General features: G+C 48.3%; 10 non-coding genes across 10 annotated transcripts; all 10 read right to left on the reverse strand.

Annotated features, from left to right (window-relative positions):
* Positions 1-1493: 1493 nt before the first annotated feature.
* TRNAR-UCG (transfer RNA arginine (anticodon UCG)) lies at positions 1494-1566 on the reverse strand. Its single transcript has one exon. It is a non-coding gene; the product is annotated as a tRNA-Arg (tRNA).
* Positions 1567-1636: 70 nt separating this feature from the next.
* TRNAR-UCG (transfer RNA arginine (anticodon UCG)) lies at positions 1637-1709 on the reverse strand. The gene has a single exon. It is a non-coding gene; the product is annotated as a tRNA-Arg (tRNA).
* A 70-nt stretch (positions 1710-1779) lies between these two features.
* TRNAR-UCG (transfer RNA arginine (anticodon UCG)) lies at positions 1780-1852 on the reverse strand. Its single transcript has one exon. It is a non-coding gene; the product is annotated as a tRNA-Arg (tRNA).
* A 70-nt stretch (positions 1853-1922) lies between these two features.
* Positions 1923-1995, reverse strand: TRNAQ-UUG (transfer RNA arginine (anticodon UCG)). Its single transcript has one exon. It is a non-coding gene; the product is annotated as a tRNA-Gln (tRNA).
* Positions 1996-2208: 213 nt separating this feature from the next.
* TRNAR-UCG (transfer RNA glutamine (anticodon UUG)) lies at positions 2209-2281 on the reverse strand. The gene has a single exon. It is a non-coding gene; the product is annotated as a tRNA-Arg (tRNA).
* Positions 2282-2351: 70 nt separating this feature from the next.
* On the reverse strand, positions 2352-2424 carry TRNAR-UCG (transfer RNA arginine (anticodon UCG)). Its single transcript has one exon. It is a non-coding gene; the product is annotated as a tRNA-Arg (tRNA).
* Positions 2425-2494: 70 nt separating this feature from the next.
* Positions 2495-2567, reverse strand: TRNAR-UCG (transfer RNA arginine (anticodon UCG)). Its single transcript has one exon. It is a non-coding gene; the product is annotated as a tRNA-Arg (tRNA).
* A 4976-nt stretch (positions 2568-7543) lies between these two features.
* Positions 7544-7616, reverse strand: TRNAR-UCG (transfer RNA arginine (anticodon UCG)). Its single transcript has one exon. It is a non-coding gene; the product is annotated as a tRNA-Arg (tRNA).
* Positions 7617-9638: 2022 nt separating this feature from the next.
* Positions 9639-9711, reverse strand: TRNAR-UCG (transfer RNA arginine (anticodon UCG)). The gene has a single exon. It is a non-coding gene; the product is annotated as a tRNA-Arg (tRNA).
* A 5017-nt stretch (positions 9712-14728) lies between these two features.
* On the reverse strand, positions 14729-14801 carry TRNAR-UCG (transfer RNA arginine (anticodon UCG)). Its single transcript has one exon. It is a non-coding gene; the product is annotated as a tRNA-Arg (tRNA).
* Between the last annotated feature and the right edge of the window lie 4449 nt (positions 14802-19250).

Genomic DNA, 19250 nt, shown 5'->3' on the forward strand with positions numbered 1-19250 from the left:
CGTAGGACCTGACATTGCCTACGACTAGCCGCCAACCCTCGCACATTTAGTGTGGCAATACTAAGAGACGGTATTTCAGCCATCTTCATCTAGCGAGAAAAGTAGGCCCGGAGCATGGTGCTTACCCTTCGCGACCAGCCCTTGGCTAGCCGCCTCCGGGGCCATCCGGCTTCCCGGCGTTGTTTGTCGTCGACACTTTGAGCACAGGCTTTCTTTCAGGCGGCACATTCGGCTTTGGTTTGAAGCCCATCCGCCTCCCCTGGGGCGTCTTTGTCGGTGGTCCCTCGGTGGTGCTGGTCGCACCCTCGCCCTGGTCCTTGGTCTGGTCGTGGGGGCGTTTGACCGGGCCGCCAAGAGTCTCAGTCCGGTCGCCGTCTTTCACGGCCTCGTCCTGCTGCATCGTCGTCATACCATTGTCGGGCGGCTCTTCACTAATGGCTCCCGTGGCGGGGTCCACAGCAGTCGCGCCCTGCGCATTCCCACTCCGCTTCTCAGTACCTTGAGCAACCGTGCCTTCTGCGCCGACGGTCGACGTCTCGCTGACTGCCGCTGTCGGTACCAGGTCTCCGATGCCTGTAGCGGCGTCCTCCGTCTCGACCACGTCCATGACGTGCTCTGCGGCCACGTCGTTCACTGCTAGGCCTGTCACGGCGGCGTAGGATTTGACGCAGTCGGCGTCAACATGACCAAACCGTCTGCAGCGAGAACAGCGCGGAACTTTACACTCCCGGCGGACGTGCCCCGTGCCTTGGCAGCGCAGACACTGCATGGGTCGACCAGGCACGACCACCAAGGCCAGCTCTCCGCCGACGCGGACCTGATGAGGAATGTCTTCCATTTTCACGCCGCTTTTCAGCTTTAGAAGCACAGTCCTGGTTGTCGACGTCTTGTCACCCAGGCCATGGACGCGCCACCTTTCCCGGCTTACCTCCTCCACCTTGCCGAAAGCCATGAATGCCGTCCGTATGTCCTCGTCGGCAACGCCATAGAGCAGCCAGTGAAGCCTAAGCTTCACCTGGTGGTCCTGCGGGTCCACGATGACACACCGTCTTCCCTTCACTTGTAGTTCTTTAAGGGCCATGAGGCGCTTCGTCGCAGTGGCGTTAGACAGGGTCACCGCCCAGACGTGGTTTATCTGGTACGCCCCTATGCATACCACGTCCGGCAGCAGTCCCGTCGGCTGTAGGGCGTCTCTAAAATCTTCTACCTTGTAAGGTCTGGCGCGTACATCACCGTGTAAAAACGCGGTGTTAAATGCAACTCGTCCTTTCGGCAGCTGAGGCGAAATAAACGGATAATCCTTATCTTCGTCGGTGATCCTGTTTCCGCGACCAAAAGCGGCCGCTGTCGCTGCCCCGGAAGAGGCCATGACCCTACGATCGGAACAGCTCGGCTGCCGGATGCAGAATGGGGCCACGCCGACTAGCGTGCACCAGCAGTGCACAACAGTTTAATATGTATTCTTCAAATTGTAATTAAAAATATTCAAAGAACGTCCGCGACAGGACTCGAACCTGCAATCTTCTGATTCGAAGTCAGACGCCTCATCCATTAGGCCACGCGGACAAGCGTGCACCAGCAGTGCACAACAGTTTAATATGTATTCTTCAAATTGTAATTAAAAATATTCAAAGAACGTCCGCGACAGGACTCGAACCTGCAATCTTCTGATTCGAAGTCAGACGCCTCATCCATTAGGCCACGCGGACAAGCGTGCACCAGCAGTGCACAACAGTTTAATATGTATTCTTCAAGTTGTAATTAAAAATATTCAAAGAACGTCCGCGACAGGACTCGAACCTGCAATCTTCGGATTCGAAGTCAGATGCCTTATCCATTAGGCCACGCGGACAAGCGTGCACCAGCAGTGCACAACAGTTTAATATGTATTCTTCAAATTATAATTAAAAATATTCAAAGAACTTCCGCGACAGGAATCGAACCTGCAATCTTTTGATCCAAAGTCAGACGCCTTATCCATTAGGCCACGCGGACAAGCGTGCACCGGGAGTGCACAACAGTTTAATATGTATTCTTCAAATTGTAATTAAAAATATTCAAAGAACGTCCGCGACAGGACTCGAACCTGCAATCTTGTCACTCGAAGTCAGACGCCTTATCCATTAGGCCACGCGGACAAGTGTGCACCGGCAGTGCACAAAAGCTTGATATGTATTCTTGAAAGTGTAATTAAAAATATTCAAAGAACGTCCGCGACAGGACTCGAACCTGCAATCTTCTCACTCGAAGTCAGACGCCTTATCCATTAGGCCACGCGGACAAGTGTGCTCCGGCAGTGCACAGAAGCGTGATATGTATTCTTGAAAGTGTAATTAAAAATATTCAAAGAACGTCCGCGACAGGACTCGAACCTGCAATCTTCTGATTCGAAGTCAGACGCCTTATCCATTAGGCCACGCGGACAAGTGTGCACCGGCAGTGCACAAAAGCTTGATATGTATTCTTGAAAGTGTAATTAAAAATATTCAAAGAACGTTCGCGACAGGACTCGAACCTGCAATCTTCTGATTCGAAGTCAGACGCCTTATCCAATAGGCCACGCGTACTTTTTTTGTTTATTACCGGTTTCGCAACAATGATACACTTACAACACATGATAAGCCAAGACGGGGTTATAATACAATTTGTCAAGACGTTGAGCGAAAAGCCATCAGTCGTGTTGTGACTGACGTTGTCACTTAAAATTCCTTTAGTGTGACTAAGGGTTCTACCCTGGCTACCCAGGGCGACAGACATTCTTTTGTTTTTTTTCAATTTCTAATAACCGAGCAATGCTCTCTCGAAAATACAGCCGCTACAGTACAGTACTGTGAACCGGTCTTCCGTCCGGTTCACAGTAGAAGCCAGCCATTCGTGAACGCCATATACTGCGCAGGCCTGTCAGCATGATTAGATCGAAAGGTACTCCTTCTTCGTTGTCTAAGGCAAGGTGCCTAATTCCATGCGTGTCTAGTGGGAATTCGTTTCGGATTGTCCTCTTCAACACATCCCAGAAGAACACCGCTTCCCAACAGTGAATGAAAAGGTGGTCGATCGTTTCCGGCTTTTCGCAAATAATGCAGTGAGGCCCCCATGGCATATAAAACCCACGCTCCTCTAAGAAGGTTCTTACAGGGGGAGTTCCGGTATGCAGTTTGAAAAAGAAAGTTTTTGCACATGGTCCTACTTGCATTCTTTTAACCCGGTTGATTTCGTTCTGACCCAGGCCTGCTCTGTATATCGCCCTGCACACCGGTATTGGCGACATTATATCACATAGGTCTTTATACAGTTTCCTCTTTTTAACAGAATATAAATATTCATTAGAAAAACGCACGCTCAAAAATCGCACACTCGCTACTACTTCTTCAAAATAACCTTGTGCCGTCCCCGTCAGGACTTGCGTGCTAATTACATATTCAGGTAGCAGTCGCCCTAATCTGGCCTGGCACACCGTTTGCAGAAATGGGTCGTTGACCTCGCGAAAAAAGAAAAATCTATTAACTAATTCTTTGAGAAAAAGGTGAGCCAGTCCAAGTCCCCCACACTTTACACTCCTGAAAAAATTTGTGTGACTGCACCTTTCCCACGTCGATACCCACACAAAGGTCGCAAAAACACTATGCAGTTTCTGCACACTTACCCTTGAACAGTGCATCACTTGTATCAGATACCATAGTTTAGCCACAAAAACATGTTACACATAGTTGCCCTCGCCTACATGGAGAGATAATTTGCCCTCCAAGCGTTCGCCTTTTCGCGTAAGAGTTCTGCTTGTTGCTGCCAGTAGTCATTATTATCTTTGTAGAACTCAAGTGGCACACCAAGGTACTTCACAGGCGTTTTCTGCCATACAACATTGGCAAAAATGCCCGTGGTGAATGGCCACACGCCGTGCCAAAACCCCAGACACTTTCCCCAGTTTACTCGGCTTCCTGTAACGTCACTGAAAAATTGATCATTTCGAATGGTTTCTTCAATGCCTTCGTAGTCAATACAACATACCGCCACATCATCGGCATATGCGAGCAGTTTTACCTCTGAAGATTGTAAGGGAAAACCACGGATGGAATTATTTTCAGTTATTGACAAACATAAGGTGGACATAAGGTGGACATACAAAACAAAAGTGGACTGATGGGACAGCCTTGACGCACGGAACGCTGCATCTTAGTGGGGGCCCCCAATTCTTTGTTAATAATTAGTCTGGTAGAGCAGTTCCGATACGCCAGAGCTACACCATCCGTGATGACGGAACCGACATAATGTGTTCCAACATTGCAAACAAAATAGCATGCGCTACGCAATCAAACGCATTCTCCAGATCCAACTGAATTATGGACACACAGGCTTCAAGGGTGTCACAACATTCAAGAACTAAGCGCATCTTGTGAACATTCGTCGCTATATTGCGACCCTTAATTCCACACGTTTGGTGTGGGCCGACTATGTCTTTAACAACCGACTGAAGTCTAGCTGCTAAGACTTTCATTAGTATTTTATAGTCTACATTTTTGAGTGCTATCGGTCTGCTTGATGGTACACTTTTCAACTCATCTACATCCTCCGTGTTCGGAATCAACACCGTGTGTGATTTACCGAAAGATGGCGTTAACGCCTTACCATCGAACGCTTCGTTAAAAATTGCTACAAGTACTGCTGACAATTCCTTTTTAAACCGCTTGTACCACAGAGCGCAAAGGTGCAAAGCCCATCAGGGCCCGGTGACTTGCCAGGATTCAAATTGTCAATTGCGCGTTCCACTTCAAAAACCGTTATCCGCGTTTCTAATGCAACTTTTCTTTCTTCAGTCAGTTGAGGCATTCTTTTCAAGAAGTTCGTCTTAAACCGTTCTAGGTCAACCTGCCTAAATGCGAACAGATTTTCGTAGTGTTCAAAAAACGCACGTGCGATACTATCATTATCTGCAACTTCTTTACCACCCAGCTCGATCACGTCAATATGATTACGTAGAGCGTGCGATTTTTCCAGTGCGAGCGCCCTTTTTGTGGGCGCCTCGCCAATCGCAAAGTATTGAGCTCGAGCGCGAACTATCGCTCCGCTATAGCGTTCCTCATCATGCAGTTCAAGTTTCTGTTTAATATTCCGTATGTCGCTTTTGTATGCTCCCGGTTCTTGGCACTCCTGTTCTGTCAGCTTTTCTAAGACTATTCGCACTTCCTTCTTTCTTTTTTGTTTCATGCATTACTTCGACAGAACGATCGATGGGTTTCATTTTAATGCACTGTTTAAACTCTTCCCAGCGATCTTTTCATTCACGCTCGCCACTCATTAGTATTTTTTTGATGCAGTCCGATACATATTCTCCGAAACATTCCTCAGTAGCTAAGTTTGAATTCATTTTCCACAGCTCCCAAGAGAAGATGCCGCCTTTTTTTCTTCCTTCCTTTGTCACATTTAACCAGACAATGATCAGTGAAGGAAATAGGATCTACACTGTAACTATTACAAATTGGTATTGCTTGAAGCGACAAGTAAATAAGATCTAAGCGCGCATGGCTATTTCCTTGAAAGTGCGTGAGACGCACATCTCGCGTCCCCATCATACATTTCGCCACATCCACTTATTTGCATTCAGTAATTATCTCGTTCAAAACATCCCGACTTTTATCGCTCCTTAATCCTATATTAGACCGATCTCGGGCACAGAGAACACAATTAAAATCACCTAACAACACCATCTGCGTTTTAGAAGATATATACTCCTTTAACATGGAAAAAGCCAAAGCGCGTTCCTCCAGCGCATTTGGTGCATAAATACATACCACTGGCCATTTGATCCCATGCAAAGCAAAATCACAGAAAACTAATCGACCAGATGGACATGAATAAAAACCTTGCACCGTGATACCGGATAATTTTCTAACAAACAGCACGCAGCCCGCCGACGTCCCTAAAGCGTGGCTGACTACCGCGTAGTACCGTGGCGTAAACCGCTGCACCATGCTGCGCGTCTCTTCGTCACCATCTACTTTTGTCTCTTGCACGGCTAACACGTCAAGGTCATAGTCTACCAGCAGCCTACACAATTGGCTCTGCTTTCGCTTGGCGGCCAGACCTCGAACGTTTAGCGTGGCCAATCTAAGCGACGGGTTGGGAGCCATGATTATAGGTCTAGTGAAAAGAGTTGGCCCGGAGCATGGTGTTTACCTTTAGCGCCTAGCACACAGCTAGACGCCCCCGGAGCCGCCCGGTGGACTAGTACCACTGGAGAGCGGTGGCGGCTTCTTCTCGGACTCCTTGTCTGCCTTAGCTGTGTTCGGTCATGGCTTGTAGCTGCTGCGCCTGCCCGTTGGCGTCTTCGAAGGCGGCCCGTCTTCCCCACTTCCTTGGTTCACTGCGCTGTTGTCTGCAGCCTTCTCAAGAGGCCGTTTGACCGAGGCTCCGAAATTGCTGCTCATAGGGTTGCTCTGCGCCGACTGGTCTTCAGCTGTCTTCATTTGCTCGCTGGCTTCCGTTAGGCTGCTCTTGCTTTCTTCCTTGGTCTCTTCTGCTGGCTTTTTTGCCGCACCTTCGGTAGCGTTTTCCCTGTCTGGTGGTGTCCCCGCGCCTGCATCAGGTTCAAGCACACCGCCTACAGCACATGGGGTTGCCTGGTCTCCTGCCCCTTTCGCCGCGTCTTCGCCCTCGGCCGCATCCATTACCAACCTTGCTGTGTCATTGCCTTCGGCTGGCCCAGTCATAGAGGCGTTTTTACGTACGCACTGGTCCTCGGCGTGTCCAAACCGACGGCATTGCGAGCACCGGGGAACCTTGCAGTCTCGTCATACATGACCAGTGCCTTGACCGCGCAAGCACTGCATTGGACTGCCAGGAACGACGACTAGGGCCAGCTCATCGGCGATGCCAATTTGGTGCGGGAGATCTTCCACCTTCACGCCGCTGTTGAGCTTGAGCAAGACGTACCGGGTAGTCGTCCCCTTGTCGTTGATACCCTGAGCGCGCCATCGCTCTCGGGTGATTTTTACGGCTTTACCGAAAGCCGCTCTTACATCTTCATCGGCCACACCATGAATTAACCAATGAAGACGCAGCCGCAGCTGCTAGTCCTGAGGGTCGACCCCGATGCAGCGCCGACCTTTTACCTTCAGCTCCTTGACTTCCAGCATCCTTTTAGTAGCGTCCGCGGTGTTCATGGTCACAGCCCAGACGTGGTTAATCTGGTAGGCCCCCAGCGCAAGCACTTCCGGCAGCAGTCCTGTTGGGCCAAGAGCGTCCCGGAAATCTTCTACTTTGTAGGGTCTAGCTCGCACGTCGCTGTGCAAAACACGGTGTTTAGCACGACGCGCCCCTTTGGCAGTGGAGGCAAAATAATCTGATAGCCTGCGTCGTCATCGCTGTTCCACCTGTTTCCGCGGCCAACAAAGGCCGCTGTCGCCGCTCCGCTGGAGCTCATGATTCACCGTCCGTCACGCTCGATGGCCCGAATTAGAATCATTAGGCCACGCGGACAAGTGTGCACCGCCGGTGCACAACAGTTTAATATGTATTCTTCAAAGTATAAATAAAAATATTCAAAGAACGTCCGCGACAGGACTCGAACCTGCAATCTTCTGATCCGAAGTCAGACGCCTTATCCATTAGGCCACGCGGACTTTTTTTTTTATTTCCAGCTTGGCTACAAGCTTGAAAAGAATTTGTGATCATAGAACACACTCGTTTTATTTGTTTCAAAGTGTCAAGCATTGACACCACAGTTTCATCACAGTCCTTCGTCTTGTACACGTCCCACACCTTCACAACCATTTCCATCATCACAATGTCTATATGCCAACAGACTACGCCAGACTGCGTGCATTCCAACTAAAAAGATGACATCCATCTGTTCAAAATCGTGTTCAGGTGGTGAAAAACGAATGCCATGTGGATTGAGGGGTAGGTCTATCTTTAACGTTCTCTGTAATATATCCCAAAAGAATATGGAACTATTACAATCAATGAAAACATGTTCGATCGTTTCAGCTTTGTTGCACAGAAAGCATCTGCTTCCTCATGGCACATTCCCCATGGCACCACGTTTTAACAGGCAAGGTTCCCGTGTGAAGCTTGAAGAAGAATGTTTTAACATTTGCCGGTATCCACATATTTTTAACCCTTCTAAGTACGTCTTGCCCAGATCCTTCTTGAAACATTAACCGATACAATGTAACAGGGAACACACTTTCAGTGAGATCCTTCATAAGACGTTTTCTTTTTACATTGGAGAGGTGCTCAAGAGAGAATCGCGCCCTAAGGAAACGATAGGACGTTACAACTTCACGCAAGAACCTTGAAATTGTGTAATGAGGGCCAATGGCTGAAGAAATAAAAAAAATGAGGCATAGAAACTGCTAACATGGTTTGAAAAAAACTGCACAAAAACTGGTGTCTTTCGTCCCTTATCAATATGAAACGTGATACAACTTGGCGAAGAAACAAGTGGCACACCGACGGACCACCTTTCTTTACACGACGAAACAAACTTGTCCTTGATGTTCGCTCCCACGTAGAACACCAGATAAACGTGGCAAAGATTCGGTGAAATTTTTGAATGTGCTTACGTGTACAATACAGTGCCTGCGGAAGATACATAATTTTCGCAGCGAGAAAAACGTTACATATAGTGGCACGTGCAAAAATCGACAATTCGCGGCCACCCTATGCTTCGGCCATCGCACCCATTTCATCAGTTTTTTCGAGCCAGAGTGACTCATTCTAACGATACCCATCCAAAGCACCCCCAGGTAAGTGCTAGGTGTCGTGAGCCACCGGATATTTTCAAAAACGCCGGGTGTGGCACTCCAGTGGCCATGCCAGAGACCAATGCACTTTTGCTTATTGATTTCACTGCCGCTCTTCTCGCAAAACCTTTCAGTAATTCTTCATATTGCGCTAACACTCTCCGTATCTGCAGCAAATAGGGCAATGTCATCGGCGTAAGCTAGAACACGTACTTCACAGGACTGTATCTTAAAACCGCTGATTTCTGTACTATTAACTACGTTACTACAGAGCGGCTCCAAAAATAAACCAAAAAGTGAAGGACTTAACGGACAACCCTGTCGAACGGAAGAGAGTACTTGTATGCATTGTGAGAGTTCACCATTAACAATTAAATCGGTACCTTAGCTTTGATATGCCATTTTGATGCATTTACAGATGATGGAACCAAGTCCTACATAAGTGATTAATAAAAAGAACACTATGTGGTACCATGTCAAAAGCCTTACCTAGATATATTTGCAGCATCGCTACCTTGAGGAGAGTGCTATCGCAATATTCTAAAATGCTTCTAGCTGTATGAATATTTGTAAATATTTTCCTACCCCTGATGCCGCATGTGTGATGCGGCCCAACTAACTTCCGTATAAATCCTTGCAGCCTTGCTGCAAGAACTTTCATGAAAACCGTGTAGTCTACATTTGTCAACGTGATTGGCCTCTATCCTGTTACTTTAAGTAACGCATTTCTATCTTTGCCTTTTGGGATTAGTACTGTGTGCGCACGATTGAACGATGGAGGTTGAACCCCGCTCGAGTGCCTCTGAAAATACTTCATGCAATGCTACAAGTGTGCACCGGCGGTGCACAATAGTTTAATATGTAGTCTTCAAAGTGTAGATAAAAACATTCAAACAACGTCCGCGGCAGGACTCGAACCTGCAATTTTCTGATCCGAAGTCAGACGCCTTATCCATTAGGCCACGCGGATTTTTTTTCTTTCTTTATTGCTGACTTCCACGTTCTTAATCATGGTTTACGAAGGATAAAACGTGTGAGCCACACTTTGACCAACAGGGTAATGAAATCTTTTCAACAACGCTAATTTATCAAATGCAGAAATTCATTAAGGTGGATCAGGCAGTGTTTGAAACCATCTCTCACACACACGACGCTCTCAATGAAATTTTCCCGAACCGGTCGAACTACAATGTCTCCGTTTTGGAATCGCAATCTTGTTTTCCACATAGCGTGGAGGCTCAGGATCAGAATAAGGTCATACGGGACATTCTCGGTGTTATCAATCGGTAAGAAGCGTATACCATATGGGTCCAGGGATAACTGTTTTTTCAATGTTCTCTGCAGAACATCCCAGTAAAAAATGGCGTCCAAGCAATCTAAGAATGCATGTTCTATTGTTTCCGGTTTTTTACATAATAAGCAGTCGGTGCTCCAGGAGATGAAAACACCCTTCTCATGAAGCGAGGTCTTAACGGGAAGTGTGTTTGTGTGCAATTTCAAGAAAAAAATGTTGCTAACGGCAGTATTGGCATTTTTTCGCTCTCTTTAGAACGCCTTGTCCTGGGTCTCCACGTTGCAGAAAACGGTACAAAGGTGGAGGGAACATCGCGTCCACGACATCTCTGTATAGTTTTTTCTTGGTAACGGTGATCAGGTATTGCTGTGAAAAACGTACTTTCAACATCTTATATGAACATACCAGTTCACGTAGGTAACCGGTCAATGCTCCTGGCATATTGTGAACAGTCGAAACAATGAATCCTGGAAGTTGTCTACACAGCCATACCTGTATCACTGTTCGGAGGAAAGGATCGTTTTTATCCCGTAAAAACACAAAGCGTGACACGACTTGTCGCAGAAACAAATGAGCTCAACCAAGCCCACCTTTCTTGACCGGGAGGAACAAGTTCGTTCGACTCATCCTCTCCCAGGTGGAGGCCCAAATGCAAACAGCGAAAACAGGGTGAACGTTTTGTACGCTTACCCTCGCAGCACACAACACATTCATAACGTACCATATCTTAGAAACTAAATAAAGGTTGCAAACAGTGGCTCTAGAAAACATTGACAATTGTTTTCCTCTCCCCCCGTCAGCCTTTTCCTTTGCTTTCGACACTTGATGTAGCCAGTACAATTCAGGTTCACGGTAATTTCCGAGAGGCACACCCAAGTATTGCGTTGGTAACACCGACCACTTCAGTCGATAAAAGGTCTCCGGCGTGTCTTTCCAACTACCATGCCAGAAGCCGTAACTCTTATCCCAGTTCATCTGGGCTGCAGTTGAATCATAAAACTATTCAACGACAGTCGTTGCCCCCTTAATGCTCGCTTTGGTTGGGCAGAAAATCGCGATATCATCGGCATATGCCAAAATTTTAACGTGTGCTGCCTGCAGCCGATAGCCTGGCATGCGCTCGTTATTTCTGATTGCCAAACAGAGTGGTTCGAGATAAGCAGCAAATACAAGGGGCGACAGCGGGCATCCTTGCCGCAGCGACGAGAGCACGGGAAAGCTATCGGTGAGCTCCCCATTAACAATGATGCGCGTTAAGCATTCTCTGTACGCCATCATGACGCCTTCCGTTATGACTTTGCCAACGTTCGCATGTTCCAGTATGCAGAACAAAGCCTTGTGCGAGACGAGGTCGAAAGCCTTTGCCAAATCAATCTGCATCATCGCGACGTGATCGACAATCACATCGCAGCACTCAAGCACTCTTCGAGCCGTGTGTACATTCGTTGCAGTGCTGCGGCCTTTAATGCCACAAGTCTTGTGCGGCCCTACCAATGTTTTAATTACACTTTGCAGTCGTTTGGCCAATGCTTTCGTGAATATTTTATAGTCTATATTGCTAGAGTTATCAGGCGATATGACCCTGGCAACAAAAGTTTTTCCTCGTCATCACTTCGGAATTAGCACGATATGCGAGGTTGTGAATGACAAGGGCAATCTTTTTCGCTCATACGCTTTGCTGATAACTTCGTGAAGAACACGGGCCAATGCAGACTTGAAGGTGTTATAGAATGTGGCCCCCAAGCCATCTGGCCCAGGCGCTTTACCGATGGATAACTCGTCTATTGCGCACTCTATCTCACTCAGGCTAATTGGCAGTTCCAGCCGTGTCCTGGCTTCTTCATCGAGCTTTGGCATCAGTGAGAGAAATTCATTCTGGTAGCTACATTTAGGATTCCGCGGATGAGCTAAAATTGCTTTAATGTGATCGGCGATCCCTTGCTTGATGTCATTTTTGGCGGATGTAATGTGATTGCCTTTAGCTAGCTGGTGGATTTCTTTCCGACAAGCGTACTTTTTCTCGTCTGATAAAGCTCGTTATGTTGGAGTTTCTCGCGCCCACAACTTCTCCGGTCTTGACCTCACAAGTGCCGCTTTGTATTTTTCAGTATCCATCCTTTCCAGTTAAGTTCTCACTTCCTTTACTTCGTTAACATGCACACCAGGCTCGACACTTTCCATGCTAATAAAGAAATTGCAGCGAAGCTTTGTTTCTGCTTGTTTCAGGTTGTGTCGAATGCCACTGCTTCTTTCAATGGCCATAGTTTTTACTTTCTGTATAAATTCTTCCCATTGAATGGCAAAGATTAATGGCTTGGCTGAAGTCAGATTTTCTAGTTCCTTCGCTACAGCATCGACAAAAGGATCGGCATTCAACAACTGCGCATTCATTTTCCAGAGATCCCAGTTAAAGGGCCATTTGCTTTCCTTTCCCGAACGTGGCAGTTACCAAGCAGTGATCACTGTATGCTACAGCTTGCACATCATATTCACAACATTAGGGCACTAGTTCGGCTGACACGTATAATCTATCTAATCGAGCGTGGATATCACGCTGGAAGTGGGTTAATCGCGGGCGAGTACCGCTGGCAAAAACAGTACCCACATCTGCCAGGTCATAATCATGCACCACTGCGTTTAGAAATTCGGCACTCTTATCACGAACGCGTGAACATTTTGCTCGGTCTTCAGCACAGCAAACACAGTTAAAATCACCCAGCAGTATTACGACCTTGGAACAGTTTACGCACGCTTCAAGACGCTCAAAGATGGATCGACGGTCCGTTTCAATATTCGGGGCATATATACAAATAGCACGGCAATCCACATCCACTAAACGAAAATCGGCCGCTAAGAGGCGCCCAGTTTCACGCGAAAACACGGACTGCACACAAATGCCAAAATTATTTCTTAGGAGTATAGCGCAGCCGCCTGATCCACCAACCGCGTGAGAAACGCACACGTCAAAGTGAGCTCTAAAATTCGACACCATTCTGTCGGTTAGCTCTTGGCTCTCAATTTTCGTTTCTTGGATTCCTACTATATGTAAGTCATTATCCAAGAGGAGGCGACTTAGCTTACATTGCCGTCTTCTTTCACTGAGCGCTCGTGCATTTAACGTAGCTACACGTAGCCTTCCTTTGACATTAACCGCCATGGCTACATGGTAGAGTGGTGCCCATCACAGTTACACAAGTATGAGCGCTCATAAAGGTGCGCCGATAACCACGTCGAATGCCTCTAAAGGAGACGCAGCTCGCCCTTCCGGAAAAGGCACTCAAGTGACACTTGGGCCCCCCTTCCTGGCAAGGTTCTGAAAAACTAACGCTCAGGATGACGGCCATTGCACTCACCAACCCCCCAACTCCACTCGGACTAGACAGCACCGAATTATGGAGGCGGTTTACCCGCCTGCCGTGGATCGACCGTAATGTTCGGCCGCAGCTTCAAGGTCGACCTCCTTATACCTGGCGCTTTGGGCGGTGGCTCGTCTCCGCCGCTGCCGTCCTGTTTCGCCGTCCGAGTAACGGTCTGGTTGTGGGGACGTTTCCCCGTCGGTTGGGTAGTTGGGCCGGTAAGGGTGTCCATGCCTTCAGGTTCAACGAGGCAGGAGGTCACCTCCATCTCAGGTGGGGTTTTCTCTTCAGCATTCGGCATGGCCGCTGTGCCCTCTGCACTCGCTTGTTGGTGTCCTGTGGCAACAGCCTCAGCGACTTGCTTCTCGTCCTGTTCAAGCCATACCGCCGGCTTTGCCATGACGTCAGCTGCTTCACCCGCCGCGGACGACGTGTCTTCCATGTCCGCCTCGTATACATGAGTAGGGCAGTGTTGTCCTCGTTGCCCACAGGTCCCGTCACGCTAGCGTACGTGCGCGCGCACTGACTGTCTTCGTGACCGAAACGTCGGTAGGCGCCACACCGTGGAATACGGCACTCGCGACGAATGTGGCCCGTGCCGCGGCAGCGTAGGCAGAGAGGAGCCCTGCCCGGCACAACCATAAGAGCCAGTTCCCCGGCGACGCCCACCTGATGCGGATGGTCGTCAAGCTTTACGCCCGGCTTCAACTTCAGCGTAACCAGCCTTGTTGTTGAGTTCTTTTCAGCCACGCCGTGAGCCCGCCAGCGCTCGCGGACGACGTCGGTGGCCTTTCCAAACGGCGCGAAGGCAAAACGTACGTCCTTGTCAGGAACGCTGGGCAGCAGCCAATGCAGTTTCAGGCGTACGTCCTGGTTGGCGGGGTCGATGACGAGACACCGGCCCTTTTTGACCTGCAGCTCTCCAATGCTGACGATCTTTTTCACCGCGTCGCGGTCCTTGAAGGTCACGGCCCACACATTGATCATACGGTAGGCCCCGAGAGCAGCCACTTCCGGCAGGAGCGATAACTGAGCGAGCGCATCCCGAAAATCTTCCACCCGGTATGGGCGGGCCCTGATATCACAGCGTAGAAAAACGGTATTCAAAACAAAACGCCCTGTTGGCAGACTAGGCAAAACAACTTGATACTCATCGTCTGAGGCAGAAATCCTGTTACCGCGGCCCGCTTGGGCCGCTCCTACGGAGCCCATGATTAACGCGTCCGTCACGCTTTGTGGCCGGAAGTGGAATCCAGGCCACGCGGACAAGTGTGCACCGGCGGTGCACAACAGTTTAATATGTATTCTTCAAAGTGTAAATAAAAATATTCAAAGAACGTCTGCAACAGGACTCGAACCTGCAACCTTCTGATCCGAAGTCAGACGCCTTATCCATTAGGCCAGGCGGACTTTATTTTTAATTCGCTCAACGCCACATCATGTGCAAAGAACATCAGAAAAACAAAAAGCATTTACAGAAAAAAATGACACTGAAAAAAGCTTAAAAACGTCAAAGAGGCTTTGTTTGTTGTCGGATGATTATAATGAAATGAGATCATTCAGAACGGGTAGCCATTCCGGCTGATCTTCTCCTGCACAATATGCATCCCTGGGGTGAGCTATACTTTCTATGAAGTATTCTCTGGCTGGGCGTGCGTTTACATCCGCATGCCTCACCGCCATACGCGTCTTCAATATTGCGTGCATACTCAACAACATGAACATATCATATGGTATGTTACTTTCACATCGAACCGGCAGAAAACGAATACCGTATGGTGTTATAGGGACGCCTTTCTTTAAAGTTCGCTAAAGGATGTCTCAGTGAAATACGGCATCCCAATACTCCAAAAAGATGTGATCAATACTTCCTGGCTTACGGCACAAGAGGCAATCAGTACTCCACGGAACAAATAGGCCCTTTTCCTGTAGCCATGGTTTCACGGGCAACGTACCAGTATGTAGCTGAAAAAAAAAGGTCTTGGCTGATGGCCGTACTACCATTCTTTCGATTCTTTTAAAGAAATCTTTTCCGGGCCCGATTGCATACATGGTGCGATACAAGGGTTCTGGCATCATTACGTTGATAAGATCTTTATACAGCCATTTTTTCTTAACTTCGCAGAAGTTCTGCAGTGAAAAACGAACCTTTAATATACTGAACGCTGATACTACTTTTCGCAGATAACCACGTATACTCATTCGCCCTGCACAAGAAGTCGATACAATGAATTCAGGTAAATAACAGCATAATCTAACTTGTACCACGGTGCGCAAGAATGGATGACTCTGATCTCGTAGAAACGTTCACCTCGACACCATCTGTCTTACAAACAAATGGGCCAATCCCAGCCCGCCAGCTCTCACTAATCGAAAAGATTTGTACGACTCGTGCGTTCCCATTGGGATCCCCAAACAAAAGTGGCAAAGATTATGTGTATCTACTGAATGTTTAGCCTATTCATGCACAGCACTTGAAGCACGTACCAAACTTTCGCTGCTAAAGAGATATTGCAGACTGTTGACCGGGCGAATATCGAGAAGTTTTTCCCTCCCCACTTATTTACCTTCTCTCTCAGCATTTCTGCTTTGTCCTTGCAATATTCATCTGGATCTTTATATCCCTGTAGTGGTACCCCGGGATACTTTGTGGGTACGTCCCTCCATTTCACGTTTTCGAAAAAATCTGGCATTGTCTCCCAGGTGCCATGCCACAGACCTACACATTTATTCCAGTTTATTGCACTACCGGACCACTTGCACTTCTTGTCGACTATTCTCACAGCTTCGCTAATAGTTTCTCTGTTTTCACAAAAGACGGCAACGTCATCAGCATAAGACAATAATTTGACCTCCGCCATCAGAAGCTTAAAACCACGTACTTTGTTATTGTGAATTATGCTCAAGCAAAATGGCTCTAAGTAAATAGCAAACAATAAAGGGGAAATTGGACACCCCTGGTGAACACTCCTGGCAATATGAATACTTTCAGTGACTTCTTTGTTAATGACAATGTTAGCCTCACAATTTTTGTATGACATTTTCACACCTTCTAAGATAACATTCCCGACATTTACATGTTCCGATACTGTAACAAGTACGTCATGCACTACACGACCGAAAGCCTTTTCGAGGTCTAATTGTAACATCAAGATTTTCCTGTCCCATGCATCACAGCATTCGGGGATGCTCCTCGCTGTGTGAATGTTCGTTCCTATTGTTCTGCCCTTCATGCCGCACGTTTGGTCAGGTCCTACGCGTAATTGTATTACAGTCTGCAGTCTTTTGGCTAGCACCTTCACGAACACCTTATAATCTACATTGGTGAGGCTTATAGGACGATAAGCACTCACTGATAAAACCTTCACTGGATCGTCGCTTTTGGGTATCAGTACAGTGAAAGTTTGTGTGTTTGGATTTTAGGTGTGGTTCCTGTAAACACAGCACTTTTGGATTATGTTTGTGGATGAGTTCTTGCAAATCATCAAGGTTTCTAAGGAGACCTCTGATGTTCCATTGACTGATTTCTGTACCCATGTTTAAGGTAAATTGGTGCTGTGTTTACGGAAACGGAGTGGATGCCTTAGATTACAGAGCCCTTTCGAGGCTCTGTAATAGGGGTTTTGTTCTTTCTGAAGCGTTCGAGCTAGTGTCGACGCTCCTTAGGCGTTTGGTGCGCCTTGAGGACAGGTGTAGTGTCCATTGCCTCGTGTGAGACGCCGAACAAGCGCTCTTGCAAGCGAGAAGTTTTTAGAGGGAGTCCCGCCTTCGAGGGCAAGACCCCTGCGCCCACCAGCCCGGAGGTCGATGGGGCTCCCAGAGGGACTTGGCTGCGCTGGCCGTTGCCAGCGCTGGAAGGGGCCACGGACGCTGGGGCAGCCTCGGCTGCGCCCATCTTCGGGGTCGATACACTGGGATAGAGGCATGTGCGGCAAGCATTTGGGTCTGCTGGGTTGACGGAGCAGCGCTAGCTGCGACCGCCGCGGGGGCAGATGGCGTAACTGCCGACTCACTGCCTGTGGGTCGGCCAGCCGCAGGAGGCCGTTGTGACGCTGCCCCCTTACGCGCCACTTCGGCGAAGCTGCTCTTAGGCAGGTATGACACCCGCCTACGTGCCTCTTTGAAAGATATGTTTTCTTTGACTTTGATTGTCACAATCTCCTTTTCTCTTTTCCAGGACGGGCGTGAGCGCGAATATGCGGCATGCTCGCCATCACAGTTGACACAATGTGGAGTTTTCTGGCATGTTTCGGAGGAATGTTCATTTTCACTGCACTTGGCACATGTCAGCCGGCCTCGACAATTCTGTGAACTGTGGGCGAACCTTTGGCAATTAAAGCATCTAAGAGGATTGGGCACGTATGGCCTAACACGAAGTTTGATATAACCGGCCTCGATGGACTCGGGGAGGACACTTGAACCGAAAGTGAGTATCAGGTGTTTCGTATTGATCTCTTTACTATCTCGCCTCATCTTAATTCGCTTAACATTTATGACATTCTGTTCACTGAAGCCCTCCAAGAGTTCAGCTTCAGTGAGCTCTTGCATGTCATCATCCGAGACAACGCCGCGGGTGGTGTTCATGGTACGGTGCGGAGTTACTGTTACTTGGGTCTCCCCAAATGAGACAAGTTTCGGCAGTTTCTCGTACTGCTTCTTATCGTGGAGCTCCAAGAGAAGATCACCACTTGTCATTCTCGACGCCTTATATCCTGTTTCAAAAACGTCAGTTAAAGACTTCGAAACAAGGAACGGTGAAATGCTACGCACTAGTTTGTCTGGGTTTTCTGAGTGAATCACATGATATCTAGGAAAGTTCTGGACTTGTCGTCCGAAAAACTGAAAGAGATCTTCGGTGCGCCCTCGTTTGTGAGGGCGATCAGGGAGTTTAGGAAAAGCGTTTTCCATAAGTACAGTAGGGTTTTCGGCCGCGATGCCGACAACCTACCATGGAGCCCAACAGGGGGACGTGACAGGAGTTCCTGCTAGAGAAACCCTGCCAACGCCAGCCGTACATCACTGCTATAACCAAATACAGCATAACCAAGGCTGGCTATCTACACAAGGTTAACCCTTGCCGCCCAGAGACTAGGAAGTTAGCAGAAGTGAAGAGAAGACAGGAAAGATGAAAAAGGTGAGAGAGAAAGACGAAGATTGGAGAGGAGGGCAGGAAAAGGCGACTGCCGATTTCCCCCGGGTGGGTCAGTCCGGGGGTGCCGTCTATGTGAAGCAGAGGCCAAAGGGGTGTGTTGCCTCCACCGGGGGGCCTCAAAGGTCCAAACACCCAGCATCGGCTCAACCCCCAGGACCCCTTTTCCGCAGACACGGCTAAGCCGCACACGGCTAAACGCGGGAGGGTGCAACCCTCATGTGCTCGGCTCCGTGGTGTCGCAACACACCAAACGCCTGCTCACGCAGACGCCCCTGCGGGGAAACGCTTGTTGGATCATCAATTTGTCCCTTGTAATCTCTTCACCGTACGTTACCTGCGTCATTGCCTTACGTGAAGCGTACCGCTTCTCCTCGCTCAAGGATCGTTTCGTCGGTGTTTCGCCGAGCCAGAGGTGTTCTGCGCGTGCGCGTATAACCGCGCCTCTGTATTTTTCTATATCCATTATTTCAAGCTGATCCTTTATTTTTGTTATTTCTTCATTGAAAGTGCCTGGCTGCGCACTCTCGACTGTCAACAAGAATTCCAACTGACACTGTAGTTCCCCTTCTTTTCTTTTTTTATTCTGGTGTAAAATGGAAGATCTCTGGAGAGCGCTAATTTTTACTTCTTCCTTAAACCGCTCCCATGCATCAACAAATGTCCCCGACTCAAACAAGTGTACTTTTTTTATAAGTCCTTTCACATTG

Source organism: Dermacentor albipictus, chromosome 2 (genome assembly GCF_038994185.2).
Source record: "Dermacentor albipictus isolate Rhodes 1998 colony chromosome 2, USDA_Dalb.pri_finalv2, whole genome shotgun sequence".
Lineage (NCBI taxonomy): Eukaryota > Metazoa > Arthropoda > Arachnida > Ixodida > Ixodidae > Dermacentor > Dermacentor albipictus.